Here is a 15004-nt window from a genome sequence, read left to right as displayed (position 1 = left end):
ATCGTGGTGGTGAGACCACTTCAGCAGGTGTCTCGGAAACGCAGTGGTCCCCCGCAGTTTTTATGTGCGCCGACCGGTGTGGTTTTGGAGCAGTACCGGCAGTCCCGGGGGGTTCTGGACGTGTAAACCGTGTTCCCAGGCCTCAGTGGCGTATTTGCACAGTGTTCACGTTGTCAGCAACGCGCAAGCCAGGCCACTCGTAAGTCACAAAATGGCGGGCGCCTTATGTACTTCACTTTAGCGGCGGCGCGCAGCGTCTAACAAGGCAGCAGAGCAGGGGGCCGGTATACGATGTCAGGGCCCCAGTCCCCTGGTGCCACAGCGGTGCAGGTATTGCTCAGGGCCCGTTATCTAATGGCAGCAGCACTTCTCAGGCGGAGCGGGGTGGGCAGGAGGGTGTCAGTAGGTCCCCACCGCATCTACCGCTTCTCGCTTCACCCCTATCGCCGAGGCCGGTATTTGTAGCGGTGCAGGGTCAGTCTCTAACCTGGTTGTAGCAGCTCCGGTCACCATGCGCCAGCTCCGGACGAATGGCGGGTCCGACTCCTGCGTCTCAGTCGGAGCCGTCGCCAAGCAGGGGATCCGGCCGCCCTCTGTGTTCTATCCGCCTGCAGTGTTCAGGGCCGCCCCTCGGGCTCAGCAGGGGCTGATCGAGGATTATTCTAAGCGGCGACGCCGCCGCCAGCAAGATTTCGCGCATTTGTGTGCCGGACCCCCAGAGGCCTTCAAAGCCGCGGGCTGTAGTGGTTCGCGTTGCCCAGGGCACAGCACTTCCGCCCAGGATCAGAGCGGGCTTCCGGGGCGACAGTTCCGCAAATGGCTCTAGTTTCCCGACCACATCAGCTGCGCGCCTCAAACTTCCGCGCAGGGATCCTTTAGGTGTCCGCTGTCGAACCCTGAGTTAGCGGGGGTCCGCAAGTGCCAGGATCAGGATAATAGCAGGATTAATGCTCGTAGCCGGCGGAGCTCAATCACCGAGCGGCCATCTCGCAGCTCGGCTAGCCACGCCCCCCCAAGCCCAAGACACTTTAACATAAATTGTGTGGCAGTTTTTCCCCTTTGCCGGGAAATGGGTAGACATATACTGGGGGAGACTTAAAACACTCTATGAATCAGGTTATGCTGCAACATGTTTTTTGCTCTGCTGGATCACTCCAGATGAGAGGACGAGGTAAGGAGGTTAGATTTTTGTTGTACAATAGGGCTTTTTAATCCTAGTTTCCGAATGTGATGGAATGGTTTAATCCTGAGGATATCGTTTTATGTCATTGGGCCTCAGGGTCCATTATCTGGCCGTAAAAATGGGATAGCCTAGAGGCAAATTCATTTTGAAGGCTTCATTATACATATGTATTCATGTATTTATTTATTCATTTGTTTATATTGGGTGCACAGAAAGACTGTGAGACTCCAAGATCTGTGAGTAAAGTCTGCAACAAAGAAGTAAAGTGCCTACTGCGTGGACTGAGGATGGGATTCAGGGGTCCTTCCCCAGTACCGGGGGCATCTATGGGAGCAGATAGATGACCATTTACTTTGATATTGTCAAAGGTGATACCCTCATTCCATTGATGAACGTCACTGCCTTCATTTCATTAGTATCGGACACTATCTCTTCCTAATCTCTCAGATTATTAATTTCAGATTCTCCAATCTACACTGTGTTTAATGCATACCCTTCCTTTCATGACTTGCTGGGGTGCCCAGGTGAATCGCTCCTCAGAGCGCTGGCTACTATTTAACAAGTAATTCTCTCGGATACTCTTTGATCTTAAATGGTGACGTGGCCTTGAAAACAGAGAAGAAAACGTGTCGGCTGGGCTGCTGAAAATGTAGTTACCAAATATTGTGTTCTACAAGTTGTGAACATAAACAGAATTGACAAAAACATATGTATCAGTTCCCCTGACAATGGGCAGCCCATCACAAATGCTGCCTCGCCCAGAAGGTGGAATTGAACCACTCTGTCGCTAGACAGCTACAGGTTTGAAGCCGGCACCCCAGACCACTGAGGTTCATCCGGGCAAAGAAACATTATAGCAAAACAGGTATATAAATCACAAGAATACATATGCTTTTACAGGTAGGGTGCGTGCCGAAATGTGTAATCCTCCTAGCTATCAATGTCCACTATTTATTGAAGTTCTGGCCTCAGCTCTATTTTTGATTTGTCTTTATTTTCATGCACTGATTTAGTAAAAAGTTCAGAATATGAACCTTTGATTGTATGCAAAACAGAGACAGGATTTCTGGGTAAACGAGACTTGCTGCCACCGTTTCTTATAATGTGGAAAAGTTCAGATAAATCATTGCTAATGTCAGCGTTAACAACAATAGAATAGTAAAGGCCCTGCTGATTTGAGTTTACAGAACACAGAATAAACAGACATTATTAAAGCCTTACTCTGTTCTCTCACTCTCTCTGACTCCTTGAACGGAATGAGCAAGACACCAAAATATGACTTGTGTAAAGGAAAGCCAAAACACCACAACATGACTTGTGTAAAGGAAAGCCAAAACACCACAACATTAATTGCGTAAAAGAAAGCCAAGACACCACAACATGAATTGTGTAAAAGGAAGATCAAGACAACACAACATGACTCATGTCAAGGAAAGCCAAGACACCACAACATGAATTGTGTAAAGGAAAGTCCAAGATACCACAACATAACTCATGGAAAGCTGAAGACACCACAGCATGGCTCGTCAAAAGGAAAGTCCAAGACAACAAAACATGACTCGGGTAAAGGAAACACCATGATTTGTGATAAGGAAAGTCCAAGACAACACAACATGAATGCTGTAAAGGAAAGACCAAGACACCATAACATGACTTGTGTAAAGGAGAGTTCAAGAACACCCAACATGACGTGTGTAAAGGAAAGTCAAGACACCACAACATGACTCATGTAAAGGAAAGCCAAGACACCACAACGTGACTCATGAAAAGGCAAGTCAAGACACCACAACATGACTTGTGTAAAGGAAAGCCATGGCACCACAACATGACTCGTGTAAAGGAAAGCCGAAGACACCACATTATGACTTGTGTAAAGGAAAGCCAAGACACCACAACATGACTCATGGAAAGGAAAAACCAAGACACCACAACATGACTCATGGAAAGGAAAGTCCAAGACACCTCAAAACGACTTGTGGAAAGAAAAGCCCAAGACACTTTAACATAAATTGTGTGGCAGTTTTTTCCCCTTTGCCGGTAAATGGGTAGACATATACTGGGGGAGACTTAAAACACTCTATTAATCAGGTTATGCTGCAACATGTTGTTTGCTCTGCTGGATCACTCCAGATGAGAGGACTAGGTAAGGAGGTTAGATTTTTGTTGTACAAAAGGTCTTTTTAATCCTAGTTTCCAAATGTGATGGAATGGTATAATCCTGAGGATATCGTTTTATGTTGTTGGGCCTCAGAGTCCATTATCTGGCCCTAAAAATGGTATAGCCTAGAGGCAAATTACTTTTGCAGGCTTCATTATACATATGTATTCATGTATTTATTTATTCATTTGTTTATATTGGGTGCACAGAAAGACTGTGAGACTCCAAGATCTGTGAGTAAAGTCTGCAACAAAGAAGTAAAGTGCCTACTCCGTGGACTGAGGATGGGGTTCAGTGGTCCTTCCCCAGTACCGGGGGCATCTATGGGAGCAGATAGATGACCATTTACTTTGATATTGTCAAAGGTGATACCCTCATTCCATTGATGAACGTCACTGCCTTCATTTCATTAGTATCGGACACTATCTCTTCCCAATCTCTCAGATTATTAATGTCAGATTCTCCAATCTACACTGTGTTTAATGCATACCCTTCCTTTCATGACTTGCTGGGGTGCCCAGGTGAATCGCTCCTCAGAGCGCTGACTACTATTTAACAAGTAATTCTCTTGGATACTCTTTGATCTTAAATTGCGACGTGGCCTTGAAAACAGGGAAGAAAACACGTGTCGGCTGGGCAGCTGAAAATGTAGTTACCAAATATTGTGTTCTACAAGTTGTGAACATAAACAGATGTGACAAAAAACATATGTATCAGTTACCCTGACAATGGGCAGCCCATCACAAATACTGCCTCACCCAGAAGGTGGAATTGAACCACTCTGTCGCTAGACAGCTACAGGTTTGAAGCCTGCACGCCAGACCACTGAGGTTCATCCGGGCAAAGAAACATTATAGCAAAACAGGTATATATATCACAAGAATACATATGCTTTTACAGGTAGGGTGCGGGCCGAAATGTGTAATCCGCCTAGCTATCAATGTCCACTATTTATTGAAGTTCTGGCCTCAGCTCTATTTTTGATTTGTCTTTATTTTCATGCACTGATTTAGTAAAAAGTTCAGAATATGAACCTTTGATTGTATGCAAAACAGAGACAGGATTTCTGGGTAAACGAGACTTGCTGCCACCCTTTCTTATAATGTGGAAAAGTTCAGATAAATCATTGCTAATGTCAGCGTTAACAACAATAGAATAGTAAAGGCCCTGCTGATTTGAGTTTACAGAACACAGAATAAACAGACATTATTAAAGCCTTACTCTGTTCTCTCACTCTCTCTGACTCCTTGAACGGAAAGAGCAAGACACCAAAATATGACTTGTGTAAAGGAAAGCCAAAACACCACAACATGACTTGTGTAAAGGAAAGCCAAAACACCACAACATTAATTGCGTAAAAGAAAGCCAAGACACCACAACATGAATTGTGTAAAAGGAAGATCAAGACAACACAACATGACTCATGTCAAGGAAAGCCAAGACACCACCACATGAATTGTGTAAAGGAAAGTCCAAGATACCACAACATAACTCATGGAAAGCTGAAGACACCACAGCATGGCTCGTCCAAAGGAAAGTCCAAGACAACAAAACATGACTCGGGTAAAGGAAAGACCATGATTTGTGATAAGGAAAGTCCAAGACAACACAACATGAATGCTGTAAAGGAAAGACCAAGACACCATAACATGACTTGTGTAAAGGATAGTCAAGAAAACCCAACATGACTTGTGTAAAGGAAAGACAAGACACCACAGCATGACTTTTGTAAAGGAAAGTCAAGACACCACAACATGACTCATGTAAAGGAAAGCCAAGACACCACAACGTGACTCATGAAAAGGCAAGCCAAGACACCACAACATGACTTGTGTAAAGGAAAGCCATGGCACCACAACATGACTCGTGTAAAGGAAAGCCGAAGACACCACATTATGACTTGTGTAAAGGAAAGCCAAGACACCACAACATGACTCATGGAAAGGAAAAACCAAGACACCACAACATGACTCATGGAAAGGAAAGTCCAAGACACCTCAAAACGACTTGTGGAAAGAAAAGCCTAAGACACTTTAACATAAATTGTGTGGCAGTTTTTTCCCCTTTGCCGGTAAATGGGTAGACATATACTGGGGGAGACTTAAAACACTCTATTAATCAGGTTATGCTGCAACATGTTGTTTGCTCTGCTGGATCACTCCAGATGAGAGGACTAGGTAAGGAGGTTAGATTTTTGTTGTACAAAAGGTCTTTTTAATCCTAGTTTCCAAATGTGATGGAATGGTATAATCCTGAGGATATCGTTTTATGTTGTTGGGCCTCAGAGTCCATTATCTGGCCCTAAAAATGGTATAGCCTAGAGGCAAATTACTTTTGCAGGCTTCATTATACATATGTTTTCATGTATTTATTTATTCATTTGTTTATATTGGGTGCACAGAAAGACTGTGAGACTCCAAGATCTGTGAATAAAGTCTGCAACAAAGAGGTAAAGTGCCTACTCTGTGGACTGAGGATGGGATTCAGTGGTCCTTCCCCAGTACCGGGGGCATCTATGGGAGCAGATAGATGACCATTTACTTTGATATTGTCAAAGGTGATACCCTCATTCCATTAATGAACGTCACTGCCTTCATTTCATTAGTATCGGACACTATCTGTTCCCAATCTCTTCGATTATTAATGTCAGATTCTCCAATCTACACTGTGTTTAATGCATACCATTCCTTTCATGACTTGCTGGGGTGCCCAGGTGAATCGCTCCTCAGAGCGCTGGCTACTATTTAACAAGTAATTCTCTCGGATACTCTTTGATCTTAAATGGTGACGTGGCCTTGAAAACAGAGTAGAAAACACGTGTCGGCTGGGCTGCTGAAAATGTAGTTACCAAATATTGTCTTCTACAAGTTGTGAACATAAACAGAATTCACAAAAAACATATGTATCAGTTACCCTGACAATGGGCAGCCCATCACAAATGCTGCCTCGCCCAGAAGGTGGAATTGAACCACTCTGTCGCTAGACAGCTACAGGTTTGAAGCCTGCACCCCAGACCACTGAGGTTCATCCAGGCAAAGAAACATTATAGCAAAACAGGTATATATATCACAAGAATACATACGCTTTTACAGGTAGGGTGCGGGCCAAAATGTGTAATCCGCCTAGCTATCAATGTCCACTACTTATTGAAGTTCTGGGCTCAGCTCTATTTTTGATTTGTCTTTATTTTCATGCACTGATTTAGTCAAAAGTTCAGAATATGAACCTTTGATTGTATGCAAAACAGAGACAGGATTTCTAGGTAAACGAGACTTGCTGCCACCCTTTCTTATAATGTGGACAAAGTTCAGATAAATCATTGCTAATGTCAGCGTTAACAACAATAGAATAGGAAAGGCCGTGCTGATTTGAGTTTACAGAACACAGAAGAAACAGACATTATTAAAGCCTTACTCTGTTCGCTCACTCTCTCTGACTCCTTGAACGGAAAGAGCAAGACACCAAAACATGACTTGTGTAAAAGAAAGCCAAAACACCACAACATGTCTTGTATAAAGAAAAGCCAAAACACCACAACATGAATTGTGTAAAAGAAAGCCAAGACAACACAACATGAATTGTGTAAAAGTAAGATCAAGACAACACAACATGACTCATGCCAAGGAAAGCCAAGACACCACAACATGAATTGTGTAAAAGGAAGATCAAGATACCACAACATAACTCATGGAAAGCTGAAGACACCACAGCATGGCTCGTCTAAAGGAAAGTCCAAGACAACAAAACATGACTCTGGTAAAGGATACACCATGACTTGTGATAAGGAAAGTCCAAGACAACACAACTTGAATGCTGTAAAGGAAAGTTCAAGAAAACCCAACATGACTTGTGTAAAGGAAAGCCAAGACATCACAACATGACTTGTGTAAAGGAAAGTCAAGACACCACAACATGACTCGTGTAAAGGAAAGCCAAGACACCACAACGTGACTCATGAAAAGGCAAGCCAAGACACCACAACATGACTTGCGTAAAGGAAAGCCATGGCACCACAACATGACTTGTGTAAAGGAAAGCCGAAGACACCACATCATGACTTGTGTAAAGGAAAGCCAAGACACCACAACATGACTCATGGAAAGGAAAAACCAAGACACCACAACATGACTCATGGAAAGGAAAGTCCAAGACACCTCAAAACGAGTTGTGGAAAGAAAAGCTCAAGACACTTTAACATAAATTGTGTGGCAGTTTTTTCCCCTTTGCCGGTAAATGGGTAGACATATACTGGGGGAGACTTAAAACACTATATTAATCAGGTTATGCTGCAACATGTTTTTTGCTCTGCTGGATCACTCCAGATGAGAGGACGATGTAAGGAGGTTAGATTTTTGTTGTACAAAATGTCTTTTTAATCCTAGTTTCCAAATGTGAAGGAATGGTATAATCCTGAGGATATCGTTTTATGTCATTGGGCCTCAGGGTCCATTATCTGACCCTAAAAATGGGATAGCCTAGAGGCAAATTCATTTTGCAGGATTCATTATACATATGTATTCATGTATTTATTTATTCATTTGTTTATATTGGGTGCACAGAAAGACTGTGAGACTCCAAGATCTGTGAGTAAAGTCTGCAACAAAGAAGTAAAGTGCCTACTCCTTGGACTGAGGATGGGGTTCAGTGGTCCTTCCCCAGTACCGGGGGCATCTATGGGAGCAGATAGATGACCATTTACTTTGATATTGTCAAAGGTGATACCCTCATTCCATTGATGAACGTCACTGCCTTCATTTCATTAGTATCGGACACTATCTCTTCCCAATCTCTCAGATTATTAATGTCAGATTCTCCAATTTACACTGTGTTTCATGCATACCCTTCCTTTCATGACTTGCTGGGGTGCCCAAGTGAATCGCTCCTCAGAGCGCTGGCTAATATTTAACAAGTAATTCTCTCGAATACTCTTTGATCTTAAATGGTGATGTGGCCTTGAAAACAGAGAAGAAAACACGTGTCGGCTGGGCTGCTGAAAATGTAGTTACCAAGTATTGTGTTCTACAAGTTGTGAACATAAACAGAATTGACAAAAAAATACGTATCAGTTACCCTGACAATGGGCAGCTCAACACAAATGCTGCCTCACCCAGAAGGTGGAATTGAACCACTCTGTCGCTAGACAGCTACAGGTTTGAAGCCTGCACCCCAGACCACTGAAGTTCATCCGGGCAAAGAAACTATATAGCAAAACAGGTATATATATCACAAGAATGCATACGCTTTTACAGGTAGGGTGCGGGCCAAAATGTGTAATCCGCCTAGCTATCAATGTCCACTATTTATTGAAGTTCTGGGCTCAGCTCTATTTTTGATTTGACTTTATTTTCATGCACTGATTTAGTCAAAAGTTCAGAATTTGATTGTATGCAAAACAGAGACAGGATTTCTGGGTAAATGAGACTTGCTGCCAGCCTTTCTTATAATGTGGACAAAGTTCAGATAAATCATTGATAATGTCAGCGTTAACAACAATAGAAGAGGAAAGGCCGTGCCTATTTTGAGTTTACAGAACACATAAGAAACAGACATTATTAAAGCCTTACTCTGTTCTCTCACTCTCTCTGACTACTTGAACGGAAAGAGCAAAACACCAAAACATGACTTGTGTAAAGGAAAGCCAAAACACCACAACATGACTTGTGTAAAGGGAAGCCAAAACACCACAACATGAATTGCGTAAAAGAAAGCCAAGACACCACAACATGAATTGTGTAAAAGGAAGATCAAGACAACACAACATGACTCATGTCAAGGAAAGCCAAGATACCACAACATGAATTGTGTAAAGTAAAGTCCAAGATACCACAACATAACTCATGGAAAGCTGAAGACACCACAGCATGGCTCGTGTAAAGGAAAGTCCAAGACAACAAAACATGACTCGGGTAAAGGAAACACCATGACTTGTGATAAGGAAAGTCCAAGACAACACAACATGAATGCTGTAAAGGAAAGACCAAGACACCATAACATGACTTGTGTAAAGGATAGTTCAAGAAAACACAACATGACTTGTGTAAAGGAAAGCCAAGACACCACAACATGACTTGTGTAAAGAAAAGTCAAGACACCACAACATGACTTGTGTAAAGGAAAGCTAAGACACCACATCATGACTCATGAAAAGGCAAGTCAAGACACCACAACATGACTTGTGTAAAAGAAAGCCATGGCACCACAACATGACTCGTGTAAAGGAAAGCCGAAGACACCACAACATGACTTATGTAAAGGAAAGCCAAGACACCACTACATGACTCATGGAAAGGAAAAACCAAGACACCGCAACATGACTCATGGAAAGGAAAGTCCAAAGAACCTCAAAACGACTTGTGGAAAGAAAAGCCCAAGACACTTTAACATAAATTGTGTGGCAGTTTTTTCCCCTTTGCCGGGAAATGGGTAGACATATACTGGGGGAGACTTAAAACACTCTATTAATCAGGTTATGCTGAAACATGTTGTTTGCTCTGCTGGATCACTCCAGATGAGAGGACTAGGTAAGGAGATTAGATTTTTGTTGTACAAAAGGTCTTTTTAATCCTAGTTTCCAAATGTGATGGAATGGTATACTCCTGAGGATATCGTTTTTTGTCGTTGGGCCTCAGAGTCCATTATCTGGCCCTAAAAATGGGATAGCCTAGAGGCAAATTCATTTTGCAGGCTTCATTATACATATGTATTCATTTCTTTTTTGTAAATATCTTTTTATTGCAGCAAGGTAAGTGATACATACAGTATATTCAAGCCATTTCCGTTGGTGCTCAATTAATGTGCAACTTCCCCACACCTGTGTCACACAGCCATTCAGTTCACACCCCGGAGGTTGAGCGGCGATATCATGGGGAAAGGGCTGCGCTGGAGAATACTGTGTTGGTCCATAACTACCAGGTGTTTGGGAAATGGCAGTGCTGCTTTTCAGCCCTCACGTTTCCTCTTCCGTGCCCCAAGTCCAATCGAACCAAGAGTCACTCTTTACCATTACTGAACAACCAGCCCCCCGTCCCCTCTCAACTCTCCCATCCCCGCCGACCCCCCTTCCCTCGCCCAGAACCGCCCCCCCCACCCCCGCCCGCACCCCCCACCCCCCAGGCGTGCTAGAGTACCACTAAACCAAGTCCTCAACCCTCCCAACTAAACCAGATCCGAAGTAAACCACCAGGATTTATCAACAACCATCAGTAAGTCATCACAATGGAATGGAAATAGGGGAGCAGCAGAGGGGGCCTAAGTCATCCCCACGTCAGGCGGGCGCTCTGCCGGAGCTGGGCTATGCGCTGGGGTGTCCTCCTCGTCCATGTCCAGGAGCTTGAGGTCCAGGACCAGCCCCTCCCACGCCCTGGCCCTCTCCAGTGCCATGTCATTGCCTGCCCTGAGTGCGGCCTGCAGACAAAGCTCTCCCTCACACCGGGCCCATTTATGTAGCTCAGCCTTCCATCGCTCCACCGTGGGGCCCCTGGTCGCCTTCCATTGGGACGTAATGGCCCACTTCGCCAGGAGGAGCCCCAGGTCCAGAAATTTGCTAGGAACCTTGTTTTTGGATGTGTGTGGGAACCAGTGTAGGATGCAGTGTGCCATGGTGAGTTGCAGGTCCCTCTCCGTTACCTCCCTCAGAACCTCCACTACTTCTCTCCAAAAGGAACCCAGCTCAGGACAGGACCAGAACATGTGTTGGAAATCGGCGGGATCCGCCGGGCAACGTGGGCAGGACGGTGGGTGGGCTGGGAAGTATTTATGTAGTTTGTCAGGGGTCAGGTAGGCCCTGTGTAGGACATAAAAGTGCACCAGCTGGAACCTTGCGTTGCGCGTCCCGTTTCGGGCCCTTTCCAGTATGCCATTCCATGCCTCCTCAGGGATTTCAGTCGCCAAGTCAGCCTCCCATTTCGCCTTCAAGGCCAGAAGAGGGGCGACGGACTCCGAAACCATGCGTCAATACAGGCATGTGACAGCCTTGACCGTCCCCGCCATCATCACTACGTACTGGCAGCCCAGAGACAGCGGCGGCTCCGATATGCCCGTCCTCCAGTGTTTGCGGATCGCCGCCGTTAGCGCCGCGTGAAGGAGGAAGTCCCCTCCAGCCAACTCAAAGCGGTCCTTCAGGAGGTCGAAGGGCAACAGCACCCCGTTTTCGTAAAGGTAACCCATGGATGACAGCCCCTGCTGGTCCCAACTATCTAGCCCGCGCCACGAGCCTCCGTGCGGAAGTGCCCCGCAGAGTTTAAGTGGGATCTTGGGTGCGTACGGAACCGTAATACCGCCCCTTCGGCGGTATCTGTTCCAGCATATTTGGGCTGTTGCAAATTCCTGAGTGAGGTGGAAATCTCCCATCGGGAGTCCCAGGACAATCCGGGACACCACCTGGACCGGGCCCGCCGGTTCTCCTGACCCATCCTCCCCTCTTCTGGCTCTTGCCACCCATTGCGTTAGCCATTGCAGTTGTGCCGATAGGAAGTAGAGCTCATAGTCTGGCACTGCCAATCCTCCATCCGCCCGAGGGCGGAGAAGTGTGTCATGCGCCACCCTGAGCCTGCCCGCTCCCCACAGAAAGCCAATAACCATCGACCGCAGCCACCGAAAGTAGCTCGCCGGGATCCAGATCGGGAGGGTCCCGAAGAAGTAAAGCAGCCACGGCAAGGTCACCATCTTGAGCAGCGCCACTCTCCCCATGAGTGACAATGGGAGCGTGCTCCAAAAGTCAAAGTTCCCTTTAGTGTGCCTGATTGCCGACCCGATATTTCCCTCAAGGATATCCGCCCTGTCATGGAAGATCGAGGTGCCAAGGTATCGCAGGCTCCTCTCCTCCCACGTCACACCCTCCGTGGTTTGTGGGCATATTCTCTGTGGGCGGGCTGGGAATAGGCGGGACTTCGCCCAGTTCACTCGGAGGCCCGATACTCTGCTCAACGATTGTAGGAGGGTCTTAGCTCCACGCAGGGAGTCAGCCGAATCCGCCAGGAACATCAGCAGATCATCTGCGTACAATGCGATGTGGTGCACCTGTCCATAGACGTCCAGTCCCTGATACGCCCTGCCCAGCCGGACTCGCGCCGCAAGGGGTTCGACAGCCAGGGCGAACAGTAAGGGGAGAGAGGACATCCCTGGCGGGTGCCACTGCCCACCATGCACATCTCAGAGATAACCCTCCCAGTTCTGACCCTCGCCGTCGCATTCTGGTAGAGCAGCCTCGTCCAATTCACGAAGCCCTCGCCGAGGCCCAGCGCACGCAGAACGTGGAAGAGATAAGGCCATTTCAGGCTGTCAAAGGCCTTCTCCATATCGGCAGCAAACACCACTGCCTCGTCGCCGTCATAGGTGTCAGCCTCCAGTACATATAGGAGTCGCCGCACGTTAAGCGCCGTATTGCGGGTCGGGATGAAGCCCGACTGGTCCGCGTGAACCTGCATGGGCATGTGGGGGAGCAAACGCATCGCCAAGATTTTACTTAAAATCTTGTAGTCTAGGTTGAGCATGGACAGTGGGCGGTACGCTGTTCTGTCCCACGGTTGCTTGCCCGGTTTCAGCAGGGGGACAATCAGCGCCTCCCCCGTGGTCGCAGGTAGGCGACCCAGCCGCTTCGACTCGTTATATAGCCACGTCAGCCGGGGCGCAAGGAGATCAGCATAGGTGAGATAAAATTCCGTTGGGAATCCGTCGGTGCCCGGCGTCTTGTTCCTCGCCATGCTCTTGATGGCGACTCGCACCTCTCTCTCCTCGATCTTGTCCCCGAGCCGCTTCGCGTCCTCCTCTCCCAGTTCCGACAGCTCAAGATCCTCCATAAAGGCCTGGAATTCCTCCAGCGATGGGAGGACCCTGCTGCGGTAAAGCTCCGTGTAGTAATCATAGAATAACTCATTGATCCCCTGTTGATCAAATCGCGCCGCCCCCGCGTGGTCCCTGAGCTCAAGGATGACCGAGCTCCGGCGAGCCGGATTGGCCAGCCAGGCCAGAAGAGCTCCTGACTTGTCGCGTTGCGAGTGCGCTCGTGTAAGGTAGGCCTTGTAGTCAAAGCACCGGAGGCGCTCCACCGTCGCCGCCACCGCCTCTCGCGCCTCCAGCAGGGCCTCGTGAATGTCCGGTCGTTCAGGCCTTGCCCTCTCCAGCCCCCGTAGTTTCTCGTCCTCCCTCGCGATGTCCTCCAGTAACGTTCTCCGCACCCCCGATGACGTCGCAATGCATTGACCCCGCATCACAGATTTGAAGGCGTCCCATTCCATCGCGGCTGAGCCCGCCATGCCCGCGTTTACATGGAAGTACGCCTCGATGCTCGAGGCTATTGTGGTACGGAAGAGCTAGTCGTCTAATGCCTCGGGCGGAGTTTCCAGGCTGGGATCCTCGGGCGGAATTGCGACCAGCGCATCCGCACGAGAAGCGGCTTATGGTCAGAGATCGAGCGCGTGAGATACTCACTGTGGCACACCTCTGCGTGCACATCCTGGGAACACAGGAAGGCATCTATGCGGACGTGCAACTCATGGAGAGCGGAGAAGAACGAGTAGTCCCTGTCAGACGGGTGGTTAGCCCTCCAAGAGTCGACCAGTCCCCACTGGCGCTGCCAGGCGGAGCGCTCAAGTGCCAGTTTGCCAGCTGGTGCATTCGGTAGGGGGGGGTGCGATCTGTCCAGGGCAGTGTCAGTCACACTATTAAAGTCGCCGCCCAGGAGCAAGGGTTCCACTAAGAACGGGGCCAGTTTGTTGGATAGTAGGGAGAGAAATGCAGGCTGGTCCACATTCGGGGCGTACAAACAACCCAAATTAAGGTCCCTCCCATCTAGTTTGCCTCGTACCATTATGTATCTCCCCTCCGGGTCGATCACCTGATGTGTGCACTGGAAAGGTACCCCCGCCCGTATCCAAATGGCCACCCCCCTAGCATAAGCAGAGTAGCCAGTGTGGTAGACTTGCCCCCTCCAACGTCGCTGCAGCGCCTTCCCTTCCTTAGCTAGCAGATGCGTTTCCTGAAGGAAGGCGATGTGAACGCCCCGCCTGACTAAATAGGAGTGGATCTTGTGTGGCCTATGCATTGAATGCATCCCCCTTACGTTCCATGTGAGACATTTGTAGCCTAAGTCGGATCCCATTGCAGAGTCCACCGTGTCCTATCTACCCTCTCAGTGACCCCCCCAGCACGCCCAGGTCCCACCCCCGTCCCCCCCAACCAGTGCAATCAAACTACCCCAACTCCCACACCCCAGGACAGACAACCAACATGGAAACCCCATCCAAACTCAAGTAGCAAAAGCGTATCACTGCAGAATAGGGCTAGAGCGGCCGCGACGCCGACCCCAGGCAGGCCCGAAGCCCTCCGCCCGCCCCACCCCCGAAAACACTCAGGAGAGGCCTCCCGACTCTTCCCTCCCCCAAGATCTCAGTGATAAGTCCCGGGGGGCATCCGTACCTCACTGCATAGCGTCCGGAAGCGGGCCCCATCCATACCCCAGTACCTTACATATGCGGCCAGTGTCCTGTGATCCAGATCAGCCAAGGATTCCATCTGCTGTTTGGGGAGTCAACACCGGCAGGTCCGTCTCTGAGAGCTCGTGCCCACTGCTGGAGCCAGGGCTGGGAGCACTGGCCTTCGACTGCTCCGATGCGCTACTGGAGGGGCTGGCGTCTCCCTGGCTGATGGCCGCCACTGCCAGCACC

General features: G+C 48.0%; 4 non-coding genes across 4 annotated transcripts; all 4 read right to left on the bottom strand.

Annotated features, from left to right (window-relative positions):
- Window positions 1–1938: 1938 nt before the first annotated feature.
- Window positions 1939–2025, bottom strand: TRNASTOP-UCA (transfer RNA opal suppressor (anticodon UCA)). Its single transcript has one exon. It is a non-coding gene; the product is annotated as a tRNA-Sec (tRNA).
- A 2071-nt stretch (window positions 2026–4096) lies between these two features.
- Window positions 4097–4183, bottom strand: TRNASTOP-UCA (transfer RNA opal suppressor (anticodon UCA)). The gene has a single exon. It is a non-coding gene; the product is annotated as a tRNA-Sec (tRNA).
- Window positions 4184–6288: 2105 nt separating this feature from the next.
- On the bottom strand, window positions 6289–6375 carry TRNASTOP-UCA (transfer RNA opal suppressor (anticodon UCA)). The gene has a single exon. It is a non-coding gene; the product is annotated as a tRNA-Sec (tRNA).
- A 2070-nt stretch (window positions 6376–8445) lies between these two features.
- On the bottom strand, window positions 8446–8532 carry TRNASTOP-UCA (transfer RNA opal suppressor (anticodon UCA)). The gene has a single exon. It is a non-coding gene; the product is annotated as a tRNA-Sec (tRNA).
- Between the last annotated feature and the right edge of the window lie 6472 nt (window positions 8533–15004).

Source organism: Lissotriton vulgaris, chromosome 5, assembly GCF_964263255.1.
Source record: "Lissotriton vulgaris chromosome 5, aLisVul1.2, whole genome shotgun sequence".
Taxonomy (NCBI): Eukaryota; Metazoa; Chordata; class Amphibia; order Caudata; family Salamandridae; genus Lissotriton; species Lissotriton vulgaris.
Note: the sequence above shows the minus strand (reverse complement) of the source record. Positions and strands in the feature narration are given on the sequence as shown.